Source organism: Mobula birostris, chromosome 2 (genome assembly GCF_030028105.1).
Source record: "Mobula birostris isolate sMobBir1 chromosome 2, sMobBir1.hap1, whole genome shotgun sequence".
Lineage (NCBI taxonomy): Eukaryota > Metazoa > Chordata > Chondrichthyes > Myliobatiformes > Myliobatidae > Mobula > Mobula birostris.
This window is the reverse complement of record NC_092371.1, coordinates 70,543,467-70,569,921: the sequence shown is the minus strand read 5'-3', so window position 1 is coordinate 70,569,921 and position 26,455 is coordinate 70,543,467. Positions and strand designations below refer to the sequence as shown.

The 26,455-nt window shown below is 38.6% G+C and overlaps 1 protein-coding gene across 10 annotated transcripts in view; it reads right to left on the bottom strand.

The window, feature by feature from the left end:
- LOC140187428 (nuclear receptor coactivator 3-like) overlaps positions 1 to 26,455 on the bottom strand; it is a 227,932-nt gene that overhangs the window by 93,192 nt on the left and 108,285 nt on the right. For 2 of the 10 annotated variants that reach the window (XM_072242782.1, XM_072242806.1), the window contains exon 1: positions 9,392 to 9,592. The exons of the other annotated variants lie outside the window; for them this stretch is intronic. The gene's annotated coding sequence lies outside the window, so the exon portion shown is untranslated. Of the gene's footprint in view, positions 1 to 9,391; positions 9,593 to 26,455 lie in introns of those variants that run through there. 10 annotated transcript variants of the gene reach the window in all.

Below are 26,455 nucleotides of genomic sequence, written 5' to 3'. Positions count from 1 at the left end.
AGGTGAGGTGCCGGAGGATTGGAGAATGGCTCATGTTGTTCTGTTGTTTAAAAAAGGATCGAAAAGTAATCCGGGAAATTATAGGCCGGTAAGTTTTTACGTCGGTAGTGGGTAAGTTATTGGAGGGAGTACTGAGAGACAGAATCTACAAGCATTTGGATAGACAGGGAATTAATAGGGAGAGTCAACATGGCTTTGTGCATGGTAGGTCATGTTTGACCAATCTATTGGAGTTTTTTGAGGAGGTTACCAGGAAAGTGGATGAAGGGAAGACAGTGGATGTTGTCTACATGGACTTCAGTAAGGCCTTTGACAAGGTCCAGCATGGGAGATTAGTTAGGAAAATTCAGTCGCTAGGTATACATGAAAAGGTGGTAAATTGGATTAGACATTGGCTCAATGGAAAAAGCCAAAGAGTGGTAGTAGAGGGTTGCTTCTCAGAGTGGAAGCCTGGGACCAGTGGTGTGCCACAGGGATCAGTGCTGGGTTCATTGTTATTTGTCATCTATATCAATGATCTGGTTGATAACGTGGTAAACTGGATCAGCAAATTTGCTGATGATACAAAGATTGGAGGTGTAGCGGACAGTGAGGAAGGTTTTCAAAGCTTGCAGAGGGATTTAGACCAGCTGGAAAAATGGGCTGAAAAATGGCAGATGGAGTTTAATACAGACAAGTGTGAGGTATTGCACTTTGGAAGGACAAACCAAGGTAGAACATACAGGGTAAATGGTAAGGCACTGAGGAGTGCAGTAGAACAGAGGGATCTGGGAATACAAATACAAAATTCCCTAGAAGTGGCATCACAGGTAGATAGGGTTGTAAAGAGAGCTTTTGGTACATTGGCCTTTATAAAACAAAGTATTGAGTATAAGAGCTGGAATGTTATGATGAGGTTGTATAAGGCATTGGTGAGGCCAAATCTGGAGTACTGTGTTCAGTTTTGGTCACCAAATTACAGGAAGGATATTAATAAGGTTGAAAGAGTGCAGAGAAGGTTTACAAGGATGTTGCCGGGACTTGAGAAACTCAGTTACAGAGAAAGGTTGAATAGGTTAGGACTTTATTCCCTGGAGCGTAGAAGAATGAGAAGAGATTTGATAGAGGTATATAAGATTATGATGGGTTTAGATCGAGTGAATGCAAGCAGGCTTTTTTCCACTGAGGCAAGGGGAGAAAAAAACCAGAGGATATGGGTTAAGGGTGAAGGGGGAAAAGTTTAAAGGGAACATTGGGGGGGGGGGGCGTCTTCACACAGAGTGGTGGGAGTGTGGAATGAGCTGCCAGACGAGGTGGTAAATGCCAGTTCTTTTTTAACATTTAAGAATAAATTGGACAGATACATGGATGGGAGGTGTAAGGAGGGATATGGTCCGTGTGCAGATCAGTGCGACTAGGCAGAAAATGGTTCGGCACAGCCAAGAAGGGCCAAAAGGCCTGTTTCTGTGCTGTAGTTTTCTATGGTAATGAGAAAATAACTCGTGCGTTTACATAATCGGTATGGATAGCTTGTAAAACTAAGTAGTTCCACTATATCTTGGTAATTAAAGTACTTTGAGACAGTACAAGGGAAAAGCAATAACTATGTGTTACAGTTATAGAGGAACTGTAGTGCAGGGGCCATGCAGAAGAAGGTTGTGAGGTCAAGAGTTCATTTTTAATGTACAAGTGATCTGTTGACAAGTCTTATAACAGTCAACAGAAGCTATCCTTGAGCCCGGTGAAGAGCTTTTGTATCTCCTGCCTGAAGGAAAGAATAGAAGAGAGAATGTTTTTGATTAAGTTGCACAATAGACCTCACAGTCTACCTCATTATGACTCTGGGCATTATTGCCTACTTGCAAGATGTTAGAGCTTGCACTTTCTCCGTAACACAGGAGTTCCCAACCTGAGGTCTATGGATCCCTTGCTTAGTGGTAATGGTCCATGACATTAAAAAAAGTTGGGAACCTTTGCTGTAACAGAAACACTATTTTGTACTGTTACTGTTTTACCTTGTACTACCACGATGCATTGTTGAAATGAATTGATGAAAATGAATGGTAAGCAAGACCAGTATTCCAGTGCACTTCAGTACATGTGACAATAATAAACTAATTTACCAAATTTACCAATTTTCCAAGGCAGAAAGGAGTACAGACAGAGTAAGGGGAAACCAATTTTCATGATGGACTAAGCTCTGCATTACCCTCTGTAACTTCTTGCAGTCTTGGACAAAGCAATTGCCATACCAAGCTGTGAGGCATCTGGATACGACGCTTTCAATAGTGCATTGATAAACATTGAAGATGGTCAACAGAAACATGACAGATTTCCTTCGGCTTTGAAGGAAGAAAACGACATGCTAGTGTGCTTTCTTGTCCATCGCACCAACATAGTTGGACCACAACAAGCCATTGGTGATATTTATACTTAGAAACTTGAAGCTCTCAACCATGAGCATCTTAGCACCACTGATACATAGAGGTGTGCGTGCTCTACTTTCCTTCCAGAATTCAATGGCCAGCTCTTTTGTCTCGCTGACTTTGAGGGAAAGGTTGTGATTCTGACACCAAGATATCAGGCTCTTTACTTCCTTCCTGTACTTCACCACATTGTTAATTATGATCCAGCCCACTGCAAACACTGATGGAGTCAGAGCAGAATCGGGCCATACTGTCACAAATGCGTAGGGAATAAAGTAAGAGGCTGAGTCAGAGGACAACCTTGTAAAGTAGCAACAGACTGTTAAAGGACCTTTCTTGTCTGAATGTAAAGCACAAAGATGCTTGGACTTCAAGCAGAGCACAAGACTCTACTATGCTGCCATGATCCCTTCTCTCCTGTACCACAGATATGTTGCAACTATAGCATGCAACTAAAAGCTGTAGAAAAATACCACCAACACAATCCCCACAAATCTTCAATGTTCACTAGCAGGACAAGTGAACCAAAATCAATATCCTCTCCCAGCCCAGCATTATGGCCCTACTGATACTGTTACTTAAACACCTAACATCAGGTTTCTGAAATGCATACTCTATTCTGAAGTCTGTTGTGGCAAGGGACTACCAGGTGAATGGACAAAAAGGTCTTCTCAATTCCTTGAAAAATTTCATTGTCACCACCCTTTCTGATCTAAAATTCCAAACTGTGCAGTAGCATTTTGGGATGGCATTGACATTCATAAAGTCACTAAAGCCTGACTTAAGTGGCAGAAGGGGGATACTGCCTTTGAGACTACGCATCTGCTGCCCACACAGAATCACACCTCCCACTGTGCAAAAGTCTGCAGGTCTTACACTGGCCTCATTGACCAGAGAACTGGAATGGAAGCAAATCATCTTAATGCCAGCGACTTTGTAATATAATAGAGGTGATCATTTTGCTACCATCAAGGTGGAACTACCTGAAGATCACTGCTGCAGTTTGTAAATAAGCCTTAAATTATAAATATAGTCTCATCAACTTTTAATGTGATAATAACCAAGAACAATAAAAAGCATGAATCCTGTTGTATTGAGCATCAATGGGCTAATGAATAACTTGTGGTGGGGTGGAAATTAACAATGATCAAGAATCCTAACCTCTCTGTGTTATAAATATGAGTTAAGGAAAAAAAATCAAAAATAATCATGGGAACACCCAGCTAGTCCAAAAATAAACAACAGTCCATGAAAATTTTAGTAGAAAGTACAATGATGGCAGTAATGTCCAGGATCGCAGTGGTATCCAGAGCTGGAGTACAGATGGATTTTACTGCAGTCATTCAGGAGGTCATAGAAGGCTATGCAGTAGGGAAATTCTAGGCAGCTCTGAGTAGGTTACATGGTCAGCACAACATTGTGGGCCAAAGGGCCTGTAGTGTGCTGCAGATTTTATAAGTTTCTATGTCTCTATGTCAATAGACTTCAACTTCTAGATGGAAGCAATCTGTCTACTTTTGGGCTTGCAATTCAAAGACGACAAGAAAGTGAGGAAAGTGCGGCTAGGCAAAGTGATCACACATTGCACAAGTTTTATTCTGTCTGTGACTATGCAACCTTGGAACATCACTGAATTTTCTGAAGCCAAGTTAACAGGTTATCCCAAACTACTGCAACAAGTTGCCTGCCCCATACTGGAGCAAGAGCTCATTTTGATGAAGCTTTCTCTGAAACACATGTAGCACTATAGAACATACTTGGTTACAGCCACAAACATGTTTCATCACTGACTCAACATCGACCATTTTGAAAGAAAAAAGATGATTCAAGTTCAAATCCCATCTACAGACAAAATCCTAACCATTTGTAAGGTAAGTGAAGACAGGACATTGTAATTTGAAATAAAAGTGCTTTGAAGTTCCAATACACCGTATTGGGTCCAAGTATCTAAAAGTGGAAATCAGGATCATATGAGCTTAAAAGTCAGTCAGCAATTAGGCCTAACAGAAAACACAGAGGCACCCACCAAGAGGACAAGTTAAATTTGGTGTGCCAGAAGAGGAAAACAGGACATTTAAAAGACTTAATGAAATCAGTAAAATCAAATATTTTGTGAAAGTGCAACTTATATTGTGTAAATCTTGCAATAATCAAGCACCAGATCTGATCAGGATCACCAATGCACTCACGAGCATTCTACAAGTATCTAGTGGTGGGAGTAGCAGGAACAGTGTCAATGGCAACCCAATGATCACCTCTATTAACTCAAGACTTAAAGAGTGAATAAGACCAAAATCTATAGGTGAACAGGACCCAGTCTTTCCCCACAGGAATGCCTAGTCTTCAGTGGGGAGATCCAGCATGTCTCACTTTAATACTATTTTAGCCATGAACAACTCTTCCTATTCTCAAACTAAATAATGGGCTCAACAGCAAAACAAATCCACCCCCATGCAACATTTTATCTGAGAACATTCAATCCACTGTGAACTAACTAACTTCCCACAGAACATAATATCCTGTATTAAAAACTTCCTCAGCTTTCTTCCACTTCCCCGCAAATACGTTGCCCTGATTCAGCATATTAGCCTTGTATTAATCTTTGCAGTAAAGTATATGTGATGGCCTAACACCTATTTTTAAAATTATTCTTTCCTCTAAAAGCAGCTGGTAATTTTACTTCTCGTAATTATGCCCTTGAAATTGTTATGGGATAACTGCTCAACACTTAATATGTTTATTTTAAGCTCTTAAATCAGCAATAGAACAATGACTCCAGGTTGTAATATGTTATGCTTTTTTTAATTTCAGTACATCATTACGCAAAACCCCATAGATTTCTTTTAGCATCAGAAGGGAATCACTTTCTTCATCCCTCATTCAAAACACATTAAATGCACAAAATAGCTTGCTATGCAGCAAATGCATGAACTGACAAAACTATGAGTACTGGAGCTCAGTGTGGTAAGGTTCAAGGCAATCCCCTCTGAATTCAAGTTAGACAAACTAGAATTATGTCCTTAATATTGAGAAACCAAGATAGGAAAGAAAAGTGCCATGTACACGGCTCAAATGTAATGCAAAGGTACAAAAATAATCTAGACAACTAATGGGATCTGCAATTCAAAAGATGACTCCAATATTGCAGTAATACAAATTCCTGTCACCCTTCACCTGGAATCCTGTGTTCAGTTTTCAATAGCTAAAGCACAGGTTGGAAGGAAAGCACAAATTCAAAAGACTTGCAATAAGATTTAAAAGGTTAAAATGAGGATTGGATGGGCCGGCTGGTGGCGCAATGACATTGGCGCCAAACCTGGGAGCGGAGGTTCCCAGGTTTGAAACCAGTCGGATCCGCTCCCGAGTACGCTTTCCATCCCTGCTGGGTTGAGCGTTGAGATCACAACTCGACCTCGTAAAATAAAGGGAAAATACTGCAAAAATGTCTGTGAGGAGTGGCGCGCAGACTCGCACGCACGCAGACACCAAAAAAAAAGAGGATTGGATGCATAAACATAGGCGTTACGACTTATTTTAGTCTGAGAAATGATCTAATGGGGGTATTTAACAGGGTTTGATCAGATAGTTACTGAAAAGCTGTATTTCATAAGGGCATAACTTTGTAACAGCTGAACAATTTGGGATTGCAAGAGAGAAAAAGAAAATCACAAAATGCTCCCTATTCTACAAAGTTAAAAGTTGGAAATACTTCCCCCAAGTACTGTTGATATTGGGCAATTAATATTTTTATGATAAAATTTCTTAGGGCAAGGATCACAAATGATACGGGACACAGGTAAATGAAGCACAAATCAATGAAAATCAATGGCAGAATAAGTATGACTATCTCCATAACTTCAGTATCAGTAATACTGCACTTACATTTTATTCAAGAACTAAATAAGGCGTGAATGGCAATTAAAAATGGTTTAGAACTCATTATTAGTGTCAAGATAATTGATCATTTGGTTTAGCAATTGAACAAATCATCTTCCCAAAATGTTGTAGTTTAATGTAGTAGTAAATATAGTATTTTAATGTAATATTTTATACTTGATAAAGGACAAGAATTCTTCTTCAGACAGAACGTCTAAAAAACCGACAGTGTGAACTGTTTCAAAAATAATTCAGAAACTTTTCTCTCTGAATAAAAAGTAGAGCAAGGTGAAGTTTGGAACTACCAGGAAACCAAATTATTTTTCTGTCCCTCAAAATATAACTTCCACAAATTAAGAAATAACAAAAAAAAAATTCTACAAATAAGCTCAAATTTTTACTTCACTTTTTTGGTTGACTTTTTCCTTTGCTCAGGTCAGTGCAATCAGTTAATATGATTTATAACAATGCAAGGAGACCATCCAGTTCCTAGTCATTTAATCATAGCAGTGAAGCAATAACATTGTCTCTCATGCAGTCATACCGCATGCCATGGTAACTACAAGTAAAGCTCACATAGGAATTTCACTTGGACTTGGGATTTCCGATATATTTTAGGCAAATCTAATGCATACAACCAAACTGAAGATTGACAAGTAAATTCTATCCATGGTGAAATAAAAAGCTAAATATTTTGGAATTAAATCACAGCACACAGAAATGTAACCTTAAGGTTTGGAACTAGATCTGTGCTACATATAATCTACATCTCTGGACTACTCAATGTACAGTTTTCAACATTTTGCATAATCTTGAGATCAACAAAACTTTCATATTCATCTCATACACCAAATCCCTCTAAGTAATCTAACCCAAACTTTGGCTTTTCATGGCTCCCAATTAAGTACCTCAGCCATTAAAACAAAACTCACTCTGGTTTTCAAATCCAGCCACAGTCTTCCCATTCATAGTCTCTTCCAGTCCGGTGACCAACCAAGAAAACGGTTTCCAAAATACTAATCATTCAATCATCCTCTAACTTAATTGCGCTCTCATTGCTTCTTGCATCTTTAACTGTCTAACCAATAGAACTCCTTCCCTGTTTCTCTTTGCCTCCTTTAAAAGTATCTCAATGACTGATCTTAGTCATCTGCCTGAATGAGGCTTGACATCAAACATTGTTCAGTAACACTTCTATGTAATGTATTAGACCATTTTACCACCTCTGAGATTAGGTTGATAATCAATGATAAAAAGAGGTCCATTGGTCAGATTGTCTTGGTTGTATCATAAGATGATGAATATTTCAAAGCCTTTCTTAAATACTAGGCTGGCTTCCAGAAGGATAATTGCCCAAGGAATCTTCAGGCAACGAAGTGTATAATGCTCATAACCCTAATAGCCGGCTGGTGGTGTAGTGGCATCAGCACTGGATTTCAAGGCGAGTGGTCCCAGGTTCGAATCCTGCCAGCTCCTTGCACGCTTTCCATCTGTGCTGGGTTGAGCGTCAAGCTAGCAACTCTGCCTCATAAAAAAACAGACAAAATGCTAAAAGAAATGGCAAGTTTGCCCCTTGATGCGCCACACAGCACGGAGAGGAACAACATGCAACATGACCCTAATGCATTCAATACAAGTGCAGAATATAGATTCTACATCAGCATGAGGAAACATCTATTTAGGTTAAAACAAAGTGGAGAGTGGTCCAAATAAAAGAAAAGTAAAAAGTGAAATCAATTTAAAACAATTAAATAGAAAAGGCAATGATTTAACCTGGAGCATCCAAAAAGTGAAATAAGTGTTACAACTATTCAGCCCTAAAAACTTACTTTCCAAGATGTGCTTTGTAATTGATCAACCAGAGTACCCTTACAGCACTGCATGTTCAGTCTAATTAGAAAGACTAATTGCCATGGGGAAATATAAATTATGAAAGACCCAAATGACACCACAGGATAAATTTTTAGACAAAATTAATAACCTATATAGCACAGAGATAATCACCAACATACTGCACTTTTGTTGGATCCTATGGGAGGTGTTGTATAATACCACTTTGCTTTATAAAACGAGGAAGTGCTGCAACCTTTATTCAGAAAGGCTCTAGCAATGCAAGGTCATATACCAGGAAGAGCCACAGAGAGTAAATATTTCTGTTGCTGCGATACCATTACAACTGATAGTCAATACCATCTTCAATAGATGGTCAACAGCAAGTTGCAAATCATACAAAAGCACTTCCATCCAATTCTAATAATTAGAAGAATTTTTGGTAAGAATTGAAGCTTTAATTTACTATCTGCCTCCTGCTAATTTAGAACATTTCCTTAAAAATAGCTTTTGCTATGCAGAAACAGCTAAAATTTCATTTGACAGTTCATGATGGCAAGTCCTCCCTCTCTACTTAACGATGACACTGAAACCAATAATGCTTCTTCAAGAATTCTAATGAAAAGGCAGATGTATAATATCAGAAAAGTATCATACTTTCAAATTATTTATGAAGTACTCATGACAAAATGGTTTACATATGTACTAAAGGGGAGGGCAGAGATAAAAGAGATTATTTTAGAAATCTTTCATTGTTAAAAACTTTCCATATTTTTTCTGTTCACTCATTGATCTCTTTAATCTTATCAAATGTCTTTGTTAATCAGTCAAGTAAAGAAAAAGATTAACTGATTCAGCTGTTAAAAAGCAAAACTCAAACTGAATATCACCACAAATTAACTAACAGGATGCTTCTATGTGTAATAAAGATTAACGGATGGATCTGTATTACTAGTCATATAGAAACACATTTCTCATACATGCACTACAGCTCCTCTGGTTAAAATTACAGGCTTATTCTACCAGAATCTCATGCAGCAATTTAACAAATTAACACCCGTGTTTGTATTTCACCATGAATGCAGGCATGAAAAACTGGTGGGAAAATTATACTTTAAAAAATTTACTGAAAGTAGTCTTTAGCAAGCAAGACTGAAATAACTGCACCCACACACTCGAGAAGCATAGTCTCTATGACAGTACTTCCAGTAAGAAGCTTTTAATGTAGAGGAAGTCAGCACAAAGACTGAACTTATATTACAAAAATAACTAATGCTTACCTTAGCCAATGAGATTGCTGAAATAGGGCAAGTTGCCAAAATCTTCCTGGCAGTTCGAATAAAACACTAACGACTGACCAGTTGCCTAAAGTGATTATCTTCTTTGTTTTGTTTTCCACTTACTGCCTCCCAAACATTAACCAATGTGCAAAATGAACTGGAGACCTTTCAGAACTCAGAGCCCTCAGCTCGATCGTGGTGAAAACAGAAAACAGGAAACAAATCAACAAAACTCATCAGCTTGTTTCACTTAGTTCACGTGATCTTTGCCCAGTCAGCAGCCAATGCATTTTCCTTCCTGTATTGGCAGAATTATTACACTGATCGTAATGACTGCTTAAAAAAAAATCCCAATCTCCTCCTCCGAAAGAATGTATCAAGCTTCTCTCCAGCATGCAGAGCGCCGCCAAAGAATGCTGCCCTGATTGGATTACTTTTTTTTATCTATTTAATTACTGTAACTGAAAGCTGCAAATGTCACACTGTGCATGTTTTAAATTAGCTCTTTTACAATGAAAGGTGGTGCAATCAGAACACGTACTTGAAATTTGGAATAGCTACAGAAGACCAAACCATATATTGCTATTTATAAGTCACTGCTTACATGCAGTATTTTCAAAAATCACAACCAACCCACCTCTGACATATTATGTGAAAAAATAAACCAATATATTTTCAGCCAATTATTATACACCTATTATTTTTGGAGGGCTGTGTCATAACCACTATCTATGAAAGAGCAACATAAGCATTTGGGGATTTTAGATCAAAATAAATGCGTGTAATTTAAACTGACACAGTCTTTAAAACACAAGATTGCTGGTTTAACAACTAACTTGCTGTACATTCTCACTTTACAGTTCTTTGCGCTTAGAGAGATTTCTGTTTACAGGCAAGTGAAGATTACAGTCCAGCTCTTTATTTTAAAAATAGATTCTGCTGGATTTGTTGTGAATAATAAGACATTGAATCAAATTTACATCCATGCCTCCTCCACTCCTCCTTCCACGTACCAATTTAACAAGCATGGCATCTGCGTTTATTTTAAAAAGTGTGAGATGCATAAAACTGACCAGCTGAAAGATTATATATACAGTAATGATAGTACCAGGTTTGCTGTCTTTTTTTTTAGAAACATGGCTACAGGGCAAAGGTCTAGTCATTCGTGTAAATATTTGACTTTATTTATCAAAGTTAGTCTGTTTCAAAGTTTAGTATTCAATAACTCTCGGGATCACTGAAGTAAATTTTTACTTATTTCCAACAATAATTTTTTTCTACAAACAAGAGAAAATCTGCAGATGCTGGAAATCTGAGCAACACAAACAAAATGCTGGAGGAACTCAGTAGGCCAGACAGCATCTACAGAAAAAAGTACAGTCAATGTTTCAGCCGAACTGTCGACTGTACTTTTTTCCATAGATGCTGTCTGGCCTGCTGAGTTCATCCAGCATTTTGTGTGTGTTGCATTAAGTTTTTTTTTGGGAGATCATCAGAAATCGAACTGAGCTTCCAATTAGAATGGCCAACCTTGTCTTAACACTGAAAATTAGGTGCTAAACTGCTTTCATATAACCTACCTTGAAACTCAATTTTCATTAGCAGTTTCTTCAGGAAAACTGTTGAAATGTCAGCTTCACATCAAGAGCAGATACAGTGGAGAGACTGGATTCCCAGTAACAAAGGTGAACACAAATAATTGGCATTTTCTTTCAAGGATCTTCTGAATTCAACCACCAAGCCAATCTGTTCCCAACCCAATCACATCATTAAATTACTAATGCACAGAGGCAAAGTCTTTAAAAAACAAGAAGTTTACTACTATAAAACTAGCTTAATCCAGGATTTCCACTTCATAAAAGTGAAAAAAGAATGCAGATATTGGAAATCTAACTAAAAGTAGAAAATGCTGGAAATATTAAATATTCCATATCTGTGGGAAAGAGAAACAATTAACGCGGTCAGAAAATGGGAAGGAGATAAAGAAGCTTGTTAAGCCACAGGGAGGGTGGACGAATAGGATAATGCCGTTAATAAGGTAAAAAACCAGGATGCGCATAGGGAATAAATGAAAAACAAAATTTGCAGGTCAATGAGTATTAGTGAGCAAGTTGAACAAAAAAAATGTAAGAGTTAAAGAATTCAGAAAGTAAAGATATAAACATAGTCAAGTGACACATATCCTGCAGTTACAAAGAAGAAGAAAAAACAACCGACCATACACATTCCTGGGCCAGTCAAAATTCCATTCACTTGGGGGTTCCATTAACCCTCAATGGCTTTAGGTTTATGAAGGTTTGCTGGGCCACATAGAGCGTCACTGAATTCTTGAATTGATGCCAAGATCAAAGCTGAGATGAGGCCTGGTGTTGAACTGAGCAACCTACTGGTGAGTGTGCTTTGTTATATATTACTACTAACAACTCAATCAATTCACTGATTGCTTTGCCTAGACTTCCTACAATCTTGTGTCTCTACAACGTGTTTTCATACTACAAATTGGTTATAACACTATTGATGAGTTGGGAAATATTATTTGCATTACACAGGCCAGACTGATTATAAGGTAATCATAACCATGATCAGAAAAACCTATTTAAATCTATGCTCTGAAGGCCTGTTCTCTGTAACAATTTTTTAAAAAATGTAATTATCACTTTATAGCAGAAACACTTGTAATTTTGACAGCAAAATATGGTTTCTGCTTCCGTACATGGGATGCACTAGAAAATTCTGACTTCTGAATCAAACAAAAAGTCTTGCCAGCCCTAATCAAACATATTTGCTAATGCTAAAATGCAAAACCTCTGTATGTGTTATTATGAATGATGTATTACACTCATTCTGTGCTCTGCATCTTACTTTTGTTAACATAATAGCAATTATTAAGAGGTCTTTCAACCTGCCTCCCAAAATTACTTGTCAATCTGTTTGTATATTGAAACTAAATTTCTTTTTATATTTAAAGACAAGTATTTACAATCCCATGTCTAATGAAACAACTCTTTGGATTTATCTTTAATATTTTCATATAGCATTTATCAAACTAGACAAATCATGCAATGAGAAAGCAAAAGAAAACAAACACTTTGTGAGATTCAAGGAAAACCTTAAAACCTATTTAATTGTTTTGTAGTCCTCCCGCAGCTCTGCCTAGTATACTAGTAAGCACATATGGAAACTCTGATCAAAAAAAAAAATTGGGTTAAATATGACTTTCTTTTAAATGTATCCAAGATTTTTCATCCTGAATTGCTTATAGTATTGGAGTTCTTTCTAATTCCCCTTAAGGAGAGGGCAGTAATAAGTGCAGGAATTGCTAACAGATTTATTGATCAATTGAGAAAAAAATAATTACAAAGCTTTGCTTACTTATTTATTATTTCTTTCTTTCTTTTTGTATTTGCACAGTTTGTTGTCTTTTGCACACTGGTTGAACACACAAGTAGATACAGTCTTTTATTGATGTCCAGTTATGGTTTTTATTCTATTATGGATTTATTGAGTATGCCCACAAGACAACGTATCTCAGAGTTATATACTTATTTTGAACTTTGTAAAAGTATTCAGCCCCCAACCTTTTGTTCACATAAATATTACAACCAGGGATTTTGATTAATTTAACTGAAAATTTTTATTTGTGAATCGCGTTACTTTTTTTTTCCACAGTACAGCCCAAAATACAAGGAAAATTATACAGCATAAAAAGTACACAACTCAGAAACGGAAATATCAGTATTTCAAAAATATTCATTCCCCTTTGCTTAGTACTTGTTGAATCACCTCTCACAGCTATTATAGCCAATAGTCTTTTTGGATGAGTCTTTATTAGATTTGCACAAAGTGATGGAGCAAGATTTGCCCATTCCTCTGTGCAAAATCGCTCTCAAGCTGTGCCAGGTTAGTTGGGGACAGGTGCTGACAGCAATCTTGAGGTCTTGCCAGAGATGTTCGGTCAGGTTAAGGTCAGGACTCTAACTGGGTCATTTAAGGACATCAATTTTCCTCAACTGAAGTCACTCCGCAGTTGTTCTGGCAGTGTGCTTTGGGTCGTTGTCCTGCTGAAAGACCTTTTTTCCCTCTCCAGTTTAGGCTTTCTGGCAGAGGCTAGCAAGTTTTTATCCAGGATCGCACTGTATTTAACAGTATTCATCTTCCCACCAATCCTGACCAGATTTACAGGCCCTGTGCTGAAAAGCATCCCCATAGCATAATGCTACCTCCACCATTCTTTACAATAGGGATGGTGTTACCTGGCTGATATGCAGTATTAGATTTACGCCACATGTATCACTTAGTGTTGAGGCCATAAGGTTCCACTTAAAGTTCAGACCAGAAGACCTTCCACATCTTTACAGCATCTTCTAAATGACACTTTGCAAAGTCTTTACGGTCAAGGATATGCTTTTTTGGCCAGGGCTGCTTCTTTGCCACTCTGCTATAAATAACCTTTTTGTGCAAGGCCTTAGAGATTATGGAGCAATGAACTTCATCTCCAGTTGCAGCCACTGACTTCTGCAGCTCATTCAGTGACTGCTGGCATCACAGTAGCCTCTCTCACAACTGTCATTCGCCTCCAGCAACTAAGTTTTGAGGGCTACTCTGACTTAGGCAGTGTGGCTATGGTTTCATATTTTTCCACCTTTTCACAATGGACTGCACTGAGCTCCGGGTATGTTCAATGCCTTTGAGATGGTCGTGTAGCCTTTCTCAGATTTATGCTTCTCTATTATCATTTCCCTGACTTGTCTTGAATGCTCTTTTGTCTTCATTTTGGTTTGGTCTGTTGAAAGTCTACTATAATGTTGTACCTTACAGAGAGAGGGGGCATATAGTATATTCTTATGAATATATTGAAAACAGGTGATTCTCCAATTTTCTACAACAAAATTGGATGAGTTGGTAAAGTAATATATTGCAACCGAGGAAAGCTAACAGTAATTACAAAGGAGATGAACACTGCTTCAGCCTAACAATTTTAGTTTTTAATTTTTAGTAACTTGTTCAGAGGTTTTGGAATTTTTCTTTCGACTTAACGTTTTGTAGGTTAGCTCAAGAAAATCCTACTTCTATATATTTTAAATTTAGAAAATGAGGCAGTAAAATGTGAAAATACTTGTGGGGGCTGAATACTTTTTCAAGGTACTAAGTGAGAAAAAGCCCCAAACGGAAGCAAAATATCAGAAAATGACAGACCTAAAACTTACTGTAACCACAACTTCCTTTATGCATCTGGGAAGTGGCCTTCATTACTGGTATAGTTATCTTAGTCCTTTGTATGGTTCATGTATTTTGATATAGTCTTCAGTACTCATTTTCAATATTCTCATAGCTGTCTCATTATATGCATAATGCCATCCATTCATCATGGACACATTTATTCTTATGTTAATAACTTACAATTCTAATTAAAATGTGGGGTATTTCCTAATGAACACAATTTACATCATGGGTAAATTTCTAACAATGCTATTTATAATGTACTGCTTTTACTGTTGCTGTTACGTACGGATGCACAAAGTTAGAGATACATAAGGAAACAACTGTGACTAGATCCAACTATTTTTCATAAAGAAATATTTGTGCATGCTCTCAATGCCAATATTGGAACAAATCACTTGAAAGCTTACTTCTAGTTTAGAGCCCACTTTTACTTTCAAAACCTCTTATTTGCTCAAGAAGGTATCTTCTGAAGCCACTTCCTAAAGTCAGGAAACACAGACAAATGAGAATGAAGAAGTGTTTAGTTAATTTTATTTGAGTAAAATTAGTTGCTACTTTTAAGAAGCATTTGCGAATTCTATAATGGTAATCGAGTTCTTCCCCTTGTTGACCTGATTAAATTAGCCTTTGCTCTTTAAATCCAAAACTTTGTCAATGAGTCTGAAAAGTATTTTTTTCTGATAGATGACCTACCTTAAAAGGATGAGACAAGAATTCTGTGTGAATATCCCCTAAACACACAGCATTTGATTCGTTCATCTGTGATACAATGGGATGCCAAGGGTAGCTTTCTATGTTGATTTAACTTTCTAGCTTCTTTATACACATTTTTACTCTTTCACCTTGTATTGTCATCCCACTTCAAATCATTCAATGATCTCAGTCTGCTAACCTTCCAAATACCTTCTCTTTAATTTTCTCCTCCCTTTAAAGCATTTTAAAACTCGTTTACTTCTAAATTCCCTTATTTATACAGGAAGGTTCTTGAAGTGAAATGATCACACACACTGTTTCTCTCTCTGCAGATGCTACCTGACCTGTTCAGTTCAGTCATTTTTAAAATTTGTCAATCCCACGCAGCACATGACAGATGAAAACAGGAACAAACCTTTGGCGATGAAATACCCAAAGCAAACAGTTGCAAAGTTCTTCAGGGACCTACAGAAACCTAAATCTAAATCAGCAAGTAAGATGTGCACTGTCATTTACATTTGTTGAAAGAGACAAATTGAACAGAGGGAACTGCACAGAACCTTGATAAAGGTTGATCTCTCTTTGTGCAACTTGCTTTCACAGCACTAGCTTGGTTTCTGAAACTTTCAAGCAACAATGGCATTCCAGCTATTGGATTTATCAGAACAAAGGCAATAAAATTTATTAAATATATTTCATCACCAATTGTGAATCCAACCATAACAATTGATCATTCCGGCATACCAGGGTCTAGGAAGTATGCGTTTTTGCAGAATCCCTCCAATCACACCAATATCCAACTGCAATTACATACTGCAACACGTACTTAGCTGGAAATTGCATTTTGATAAATTGTTACAAAGATTTAAGAATTCTTTATTCTGATAGATTACAGTCACAAGATTCAGATTTGACAGCATTTAACAAGTAAACATTAGAGCAGCCTCCAGCATCTCGTGTGTGTTGCTCTGGATTTCCAACATCTGCAGACTATCTTGTGTTTTTATGATTTGCTACTCCACTGTGAAGTCTCTTCGACAGATGCCTATCCTAAAGAAGTTTAAATATTCTCTTTGACAGGAGTTCAGCAAAACCCTCTCTCACTGCTCCCCCTGTGATCTCTGCTGCTTTCCGACTCTTCGACCACATTCTCACTCAGTCCTGCGACCACAGCCACATACTCTTCCTGAGAGCTTGTACTCGCCAACTTATGCCACCTCTTCTCACCTGCCGATTATCTCCCCCTAGATACGCTCCTTATTCCCTTTCTCCTATGGTCCACTCTCCTCTCCTATCAGATTCCCCCTTTTCCAGTCCTGGGCTTCCCCTTCCCATCCACCTAGCTTCACCTATCACCTTCCAGTTAGCCTCCTTTCCTTAACCCCATCTTTTTATTCTGGCATTTCCCCCCTTCCTTCTCAGTCTGAATTAGGGTCTCGGCCTGAGATGTTGACCATCTATTCATTTTCATAGGTGCTGCCTGATCTGCTGAGTTCCTCCAGTATGTTGACCTTTTTGTGTTTATGATTTGAAACTTCCGACTGACTTCTGGCAAGTTTTTAATTTTGGTAGTTTAATGCCATAATTCAATGAACAGAAATAAGCCCATGTTTCCTCAAAGCATCTCTAATGGAAATTTTAAAGACACAAATGAATTCTAGTAATCCTTTAAAGAAGCAAAGTTATATGATAAAAAGATACTATTTCGGCACAAGCATTCAATGACATACAAAAAGAATCAATACTTAATGGATGATTTTTGGACTAGGAAGAAGCTAAGCAGCATTGCCACCAAGACTGTGCTTAGAATATTGCTTTTCTTGATATCTCATTCACAACAGTTGATCTGGTCTTTGATTTAGAATATTTAGGCCACAATGTTTAATGGGCTGCTGGCGATGGTGGTGGAGGTGGATACGATAGGGTCTTTTAAGAGACTCCTGGATAGGTACATGGAGCTTAGTAAAATAGAGGGCTATGGGCAACCCGCGGTAATTTCTCAAGTAACTACATGTTCGGCACAGCATTGTGGGCCAAGGGCCTGTATATGTTGTAGGTTTTCTATGTTTCTATGATAAAGACATGGAGGGTGAAGGTTGCACAATTAAATGTCAAACAGATTTTAGTGCACTCAGCAAGAAAAATTATCAGGCTAAAATGTGTAGGTACATCACTAGAAAAGCGTCAGATATAAAGAAACATTCTCAAGATTCTAGATTTCACCAAAAGGAAGACTGAGCATAAAGCCAAAAGCCTCACATTTGATCGAATCAAAACATCAGATGTGACAAAGGGAAATAAATAGTTTTAGGTGCATTACATTAGGAAGCATATCAAAACCCTGCACAGGGCGAGGATGTAGTTCATTTAGGTGGCACTGACGTTTCAGTTATATTTATTTTCAAAGCCAAGATGCCATCAAGCTGGAATAAAGTGCAAAGAAGATTTACAGGGATGTTGTCCAAACTTGAGGAACTGACTCACACAGAAAGGTTGAGCAGCTTGGGATTTTACTCATCGGAGTGTAGGAAAATGAGGGGCAATCTTGGAGACATGTATGAAATAATGATCATGGATAAGGCCCTATGGGCACAGCATTTCTCCCCAGGATTGGGGAGTTAAAAACTCGAGGGCATAGTGAGAGGTGAGAAATTTAATTGAAACTTGAGGAGCAACTTTTTCCACCCAGAGGGTGGTCTATAAATTGGATGCCGAAAAGCAAATATATTAACCATCTAATCTCCCTCCTGGCACTAATCCACCCAAGCAGCAGAAGTGCTACAGCTGCCCAGTCACCTCCTCCCTCACCTCAATTTAGGGCCCCAAACAGTCCTAGGTGAGGCAGCATTTCACCTGCAAATCTGTTGGAGTAATCTACTATATCCTGTGCTCGCAATACCACCTCTTCTATATTGGTGAGACCCAACAGAGATTGGGGAAACACTTTGTCAAGAACCACGGCTCCATCTGCAAAATCCTATCACCAGTCCCATTCCGACATGTCAGTCCATGGCTGCCTCTCCTGCTCAGGCTGGACTAGCAACACCTCATATTCCATTTAGGTAGCCTCCAACCTGATGGTATGAGCAACGACTTCTCCAACTTCCAGTAATTTTTCACGCCTCCCCCTTCCCTCTTCTTCAATTTCCCCACTCTGGCCTCTTGTTTTCCCAACTGCCTATCATCTCCTCCGGTGCCCCTCCTCCACTCCTTTCTCCCATGGTCCACTCCTCTTCTCCATCCCTTTATCTTTTCTACCTATCACCTCCCAGCTTCATAGCTCATCACCTTCCTCTCACCCCAACTTCTTATTCTGGCATCTTCCCCTTCTTTTCTACTCCTGATGAAGCTGAATAAACCAACTGTTTATTCAGTTTCATAGATGCTGCCTGACCTGCTGAGTTTCCAGCATTTTGTGTGTTGCTCTAGATTTCCAGCATCCACAGAATCTCTTGTGTTTATTAGCAATATTTGAAAAGTTCTTGGGAGATACATGGATAGGAAAGATTTAGAGGGATATGGACTGAACACAGGTGAGTGGAATTAGCTTAGATGGGAATCTTGATCGGCACGGACCCGTTGGGCCAAAGATGGATCAACCATTTAAGCAATTAATAATTCTTCAAAGCGGCAAAATTATATGATAAAAGGATACTGAACATTTTGCCACAATGATTCAATGAGCATTTCCAAGCTTAATAAAGTAATGACTCTAGGAACCAAAGCTTCAATTCAAGTACACTGTATGTTGAAAATATGATCTAATAAATCATGGATGTGGAACTTGGCTCTTAACTGAAGAAAAAAAACGTAGTCCATTGAGCAGTTCTTCAGTAGATAACCAGGAACAAGGATTAAACTAGGAGTCCAGTCTGATTTCTGGCAGGAAATTAATACATTCACTTTGCCTTAGTCACTGTGAAAATACTTTGCATCTGAAGTTAATTTTTAAGCAATTGCCCACTTGCTCAGGCTGAATGCCTAAGTTCAAGGACATTGAAGAGCTGAAAATTATTTCCTATGAAGCAGATTCTGTACTTCAGATTTCCCTAGCCCATCTTTTACACAAAATTGAACTTTTGACTGCTGGCCTTGTCAGGAATGCTATTATAGTGTCAGTATTGTACAGTATAGAAACAGGCCATTCAACAACCCACTGCACTTAAACCAACCAATATGCCTATTTATACTAATCCCACTTGTCTGCATTAATTCTATATGTCTCCAAGCCTTGCACCTGTCCAGATGTCTTTTTAAATGTCAGTACTGTTCCTACCTCTGCCAACTACTCTGGCAGTTCATTCCAAATTTTTCTTTCCTCTATATGTAGCAACATTTACCACTCTATCTTCTACACCCTTTATTACAAAATCTTTCCAGAACAATACACCAACTGCAACATAGCCAATATTTCTTACAACTGTAATATAACATTCCAACTCTTATACTCAGTGCCTTGGGTGATGAAAGCAACACACCACACATCTTCTTTGCCACCCTGGTGAACTACATTGCCATTACACTTTGTTTACTAACACTGTTTAAGGTTCTACCATTCACCGTGCATGTCTGCACAGTCTGATTTTAACTTCCCAAAGGGCATTACTTCACACTTGTCCACAATTAAATTCTACCTGCCATTCCTTTGACCATTGCCTCATTCGATCAATATCCTGTTTTAACTTTGGATTACCTTCTTCACTGTGCACTACTATGACACCAATCTGTCTGCCATCTGCAGACTTGCTGATATGCCAGCTACATTCTCATCCAAAGCATTAATAAATATTACAAAAACAGCAAACGACCTAGCATTGATTACTTCAGCACACTATTGATCAACCTAAAAAAGAATGTTCCACTCTCACTCTCCTACCAGTAAGCTATTTTATATCCACCCTGGATTCCACATGTTCTAATGTTATAGTTCAGCCTTCCACACAGGACTTTGTAAAGGCCTTGCTGAAGTTCATGTGGACTAGTCTTCCCTGCAAGGTATGTGCGTGTGTATACAGATACATCTGTTGCTAGTTGCACACAAAGGAATTTAAACTGGACACAAAAGGTTGTCACCCTCCACCTTGCTGACATGCTATGTATGTTTCACGATCGTAAACAATCACATTTCCTTTTCCAGTTCTGACGCGGAAGGTGTTGACAACGTGGAGTTTGCGATGATTTGTCTGCAGATTTTAGAACTGGCTTATTTATACTGTTTTATATTAAAGAAATTATTGATTCACTATGTTGAATTCCAAAGAAGCAAAGAGTGTGAACAGCAAAAGAACTGCCAGTTCATTTAAAGTGGAATGGCTTAATGGCTCAATGACTGCTGCACCATAAGCTCATGAGGTCAGGAACATGCAGCTACGAGAAAGGATATCTATGTTCAATACAGAAACTGGTATTACCTGTCTGTATTGTCATGATGCAAAAGTAGCTGGAGAATTTGCAAGTGGGAAGAAGTGGAATAATATTTGGAAACTTGACTTTTTAAAAAACATTATTTAACAAGCAAATCACATACAGACAGTGTGCAAAAGCTTTGTCGAGAAAATCCTTCATTACCTGCTATAGACTTGCTACCTATGTTTTGTGAGAGTGCAGATGAACGAGAGCAAAAACAATTAAACCCAGAGGATATCGAAGTTCTTATTGACAGTGTTATTCTTATTGCTAGCTGTTAAAATAAATATCAATATATATAATTCAGTCTGCACATGTTGTTGTCACTGGGAAAAAATCTTACAGCGCAAAATTTTTGCGCACACTGGTCATTACAAATTAGAGGGAACATTGATGTGGACAGTGTCTAGTACCAGTCCTCATCAATAGTACATCACAGTCACAGGCTTTCAGCCCATCTCCTCTGTGCCAAACCATTTACTGCCATCGATTTGCACCAGGACCACAGCCCTCCACACCCCTACCATCCATGTACCTATTCAAATTCTTTTAAATGTTGAAATCAAGCTTGCACGCACCATTTGCGCTGGCAGCTTGTTCCACACTATCACAACCCTCTAAGTGAAGAAGTTTCCCCTCATGGTCCCATTAAACTTTTCACCTTTCAGCCATAACCCATGACCTCTAGTTGTAGTCCCACCCAACCTCAACGGAAAAAGCCTGCTTGCATTTGGCTTTATCTAAACGCTCATAATTTTGTATACCTCTATCAAGTCTCCTCTCGATCTTCTACGTTCCTAGGAATAAAATCCCAACCTATTCAATTTTTCCATACAACTCAGGTCCTCCAGACCCAGCAAAATACTTGTTTTAAAAAAAAAGGGATGAAATTTGTGAGGCAGAATTTCCCACAACCAAAACTGGGCTGACTATCCCTAATCAGTCCTTGTCTCTCCAAATAAATCTTGTTCCTTCTACTTGCTTAAATGTATTCTACATCCTATTCTTCATGCAATTTTGCTTACCTTTCACTGTTCAGAAACACACTGGCTTGGAATTCTTCATATCTCACTTTTAAAAGCCTCCGACTTGCCAGAGATCCCTTTACCTGCAAACAGCCCCTCCCAATAAACTTTGCAAATTCTTGCCTTATGCATCAAAATTAGCCTTTCCCCAATTTAGGCCATTAACTGACCTAAGTCCTAATCTAAAACTGGTCCTCTGCTGACACCACAGCTACTTCTTTCAGCCTTGTTGACTGAGGATATTGAGTGTAGCCTATCCTCTGGTAGGGTCTCATTTTCTCAGTCCTCTATGCATAGAAACAATTGTGCATGCTGTGGAGCAAAATAACCAGTAAGTCAAATAAGTTGGCTCAGACAGTTAACTGTGCTTCTGATCAGAAGCTTAGTTCAGACTTCAAGAGCCTTAACAGATATACTGGATTGTAACTGTGAATTTGATAAGATAGCTAATAAGCAAACTACATCGAAGAATTCTCACAGAAAGCCAGGAAGTAAAATGCATAATAGTTTAGCTAATATTATAAAAATCCATTAGAAGAAATAAAACTATAAAATTTGTTACATTTGAAATCTTATGGGATTTCAATGTACGTACACAAAATTTGTTCTGTTAGGCCCAGAGCTTGCTGAGCTACAATTATGGTTCAGTATCAGAGGTCACAAAACAAAGAACCCAACTGTCTTCCAGCATGCTAACATTCCTCCCTCCAGCAACATCACCTTAAAATAGATTGAACATTCATCTTGCAGCTGTGTATAAGAAAGCTATGCAGAACAACTATCAAATTAGGGTTGACTTATAAGAACGTCAAAAATCAAAGTCCATTCAGGCATTGTGCCTACTTCGTCAAGCAATAAACTCATGAGCAATCTTTCACCTCAGTATCATATTCCACATTATCTCCATATTCCTCAATTTCCTTAATTATTAAAATATGCTTTGTGAACTGTCCTCAAAGTGCTCAGCAACTAAACCTTTATAGCCTTCTTAGAAAGCAAATCACACTCTCTGAATGTAGGTATATTTCATCCGTCATGAATGGTAGACCACTTATTTAAAAACTCTGATTCCTGGTTCCAAGCATCCCAGTCTGCAGAAATGATTAAGCCTGTATGGAGCCAGTCAAGCCACAAAAGAATTTTATATATTTCAGTGTGATCACATCTCCATATTCAAAAGGAAGAGAGTACAACTCTTATCAATTCCTGGGTTCGGGGTATTTTCTGCCCACTAACAAGCCAGCACGTTCCTGTTACGAGTGCGCGGACGGACTAGTAAGATTAGAAAACCTTGGCGGACAGCTCTTCAAAGTTTGGTAAGGAAAAGGGAAGCAGCTGGGATCAAGCAAGCTAAGAGTATAAGGATGCAACAGTACACTTAAGAGGGAAATTACAAAAAAGCTTAAAGTATCCCTGGCAAATAAGGTAAAGGAAAATCCCAAAATATTCTTTAAGTATATTAAAAGTAAAACAGAACTTGGAAAAAGTACTTAATTTATGTGTAGAGCCACAGGAAATGGGATAGTTCTTAAATGAATACTTTTTGTCTGTATTTACTGAGGAGCAGGACATGGAAATGAGTGAGTTTGGGGAGAGAATAGTGAATAGAACACATCAAGAGGAGGATGCAGCTTTAAATGTATAATGATGCATAAATTTCTCTGGCTTTACCAGGTTTATCCAAGGATATTATGGGATGCAAGGGAGCAGATTGCTAGCAGAGTTTTTTTTTTGCAACTTGGTTACCCACAAGTGAGGTACCATTGGGCTGAAGAATGGCTAATGTTGTGTCTTTATTTAACAAGGACAGCAGGGAGAAGCCAGAAATCTACACTCCCTTCTACTCCCATTTTCTACCTCGTAAGTGGGCAACTTGGAGCCAACGAATGCAGAGATTGCCTGTTTGCAATTCACAACACCCTTTTCAAAAGATGAATGCATTTTTCCAGGCAAACTTCCAACAATACTCAACATATACAATAGCTACTTGTGCCAAAGACTGCATACTTTAGAAATCTGACAAAGTTCCAGTGATTTAAAATGTCAAGATGAAAAGAATGACCCATCAATCGATTCTACATTCATTACCTGCCATTACTCAAACTTGCATCGCCTTCGAAATCACACATACATACACATCAGTAGGACATACATTCAACTTGTAACATATGATCGTAAAAAGCTTTGTTGAAAGCAGAGTCTAGCCATTTATATAAAATAACCATGCTGTTTGATACAATCATTAACAGCCCAAGGAGGCCAGAAAATGATGTTAACTGTATACCTACCCACAAAATTATTTGTTTTCAAGACGTTGACTGTGATTTGCATTTATTAAGCACCTTTCAGGGTTTCTCAAGAACAGTGAGTTTTCAAATGCTTCATTGTTGTAATATAGGAAATGCTGTAACCAATTTGTTGTCAGCAAACACCCATAAGCAGCAACATACTAACCATCAAGAAATCAATTTCAGATAATACTTAAATGAACATTAGTCAGAACACCAGGGATAATTCTCCCACTCTCCCTTGAAAGATGCCAATGAATCTTTTACTTTAAAGTGACAACAGATCAGGTGAATATCTCAAATGAAAAATGGTACCTACTGAGACACAGCACAAGATCAACCTCAAATTATGTTGCGTATCAGAATCCACAAGTTACTGATGAGTCACACTGAAATCTAAGTGGGGCTCATCCAAACCAGGAACCAGAACTATTCTGGTTATATTGCCTTTCTTAGACTCTCAAACATTTACACAAACACTTAAGCAATATAGTATCTGGCCACGTTTACTGCTAGCAACCTAATTTTGTTAAATTTTGGTCAAAAACGATCCACAACAAAAGATGGACATTTTCAAAGAAGTAATTACTGATGTGCAACAAAAGGAACATGACTAATGACCTCAGTATACTCCTAAACTGCTTCATGTAGCTGCTCCTTAAGGGGCAAGGACATGAGAGTCAATGCTAATCAAACTCTCAAGCTTTTGTTTGAAACATGAAGCCACACAATTAGTTTAAGGAATAGTGTTCACCATAGAAAGGTAGAGGCATTAAACTGACCTTGCCTGTCAGTGGCAATGTTGCTCATATGTTTCAATGCTCTTCAACAGACCTCGATTGACAAAGCCTGGAGAGGCAATTCTCCTGTCGCTAGTAAGCTTATGTGCCAAGGTCAGAGGCATAACGGTAAGACCTGCCAGTTAGGTTCAAATACTAAATCACTCTTCTCAGCATACCACAACACCTTCTGAAGCTTTCACCATGAAGTAATATATTTGCATATGTTCAAACCTGTACCTGGTAAGGCTCTGAAACCTGTGCCAACCAACTAGCGGGAGTATTCAAGGGCATTTTCAACCTCTCACTGCTAAGGGGGGTAAGTTGGCAATTGCTTCAAAAAGGCAATAATTATACTAGTGCCTAAGGAAAATAATGTGGGCTGCCTTTATGACTATCGCCCGGCAGCATTCACACCAACAGTGATGAAATGCTTTGAGAGGTTGGTCATGACTGGACTGAACTGCTGCCTAGCAAGGACCTGGACCCAATGCAATTTAGTCATACTTTATCGATCCCAGGGGGAAATTGCCTAACATCACAATAGACCAACAGCAGACGCAATCTCAATGGCTCTCCACACGGCTTTAGACCACCTGGACAACACAAACACCTACGTCAGGATGCTGTTCATCAACTATAGCTCAGCATTTAATACCATCGTTACCACAATCCTGATTGAGAAGTTACAGAACCTGGGCCTCTGTACACCCCTCTGCAATTGGATCATCCACTTCCTAATCGGACGACCACAATCAGTACAGATTGGTGACAACATATCCTCCTTGCAGATGATCAACACAGGCACACCTCAGGCGTGTGTGCTTAACCCACTGCTCTACTCTCTATATACACATGACTGTGTGGCTAGGGATAGCTCAAATACCATCTATAAATTTGCTGACGATAAACCATTGTTGGTAGAATCTCAGGTGGTGATGAAAGGACGTACAGGAGTAAGATATGCCAACTAATGGTGTGGTGCTGTAGCAACAACCTGGCACTCAACGTCATTAAGATGAAAGAGTTGATTGCGGACTTCAGGAAAGGTAAGACAAAGGAACACATACCAATCTTCATAGAGGGATCAGAAGTGGAGACAGTGAGCAGCTTCAAGTTCCTGGGTATCAAGATCTCTGAGGACCTAACCTGGTCCCCAACATATCGATATAGTTATAAAGGCAAGACAGTATTAGGAGTTTATACTTTATTAGGAGTTGGAAGAGATACGGCATGTCAACAAATACACTCAAAAACTTCTATAGTTGTACCATGGAGAGCATTCCCACAGGCTGCAACACTGTCTGGTATGGAGGGGCTACTGCACAAGACTGAAAGAAGCTGCAGAAGGCTGTAAATCTAGTCAGCTCCATCTTGGGTACTAGCCTACAAAGTACCCACGACATCTTCAGGGAGCGGTGTCTCAGAAACGCAGCGTCCTTTATTAAGGACCTTCAGCACCCAGGGCATGCCCTTTTCCCACTGTTACCATTGGATGGAAGGTACAGAAGCCTGAAGGCATACACTCAGCGATTCAGGAACAGCTTCTTCCCCTCTGCCATCTGATTCCTAAATGGACATTGAATCTTTGGACACTACCTCAATTTTTTAAAATATACAGTATTTCTGTTTTTGCATGTTTTTTAATTC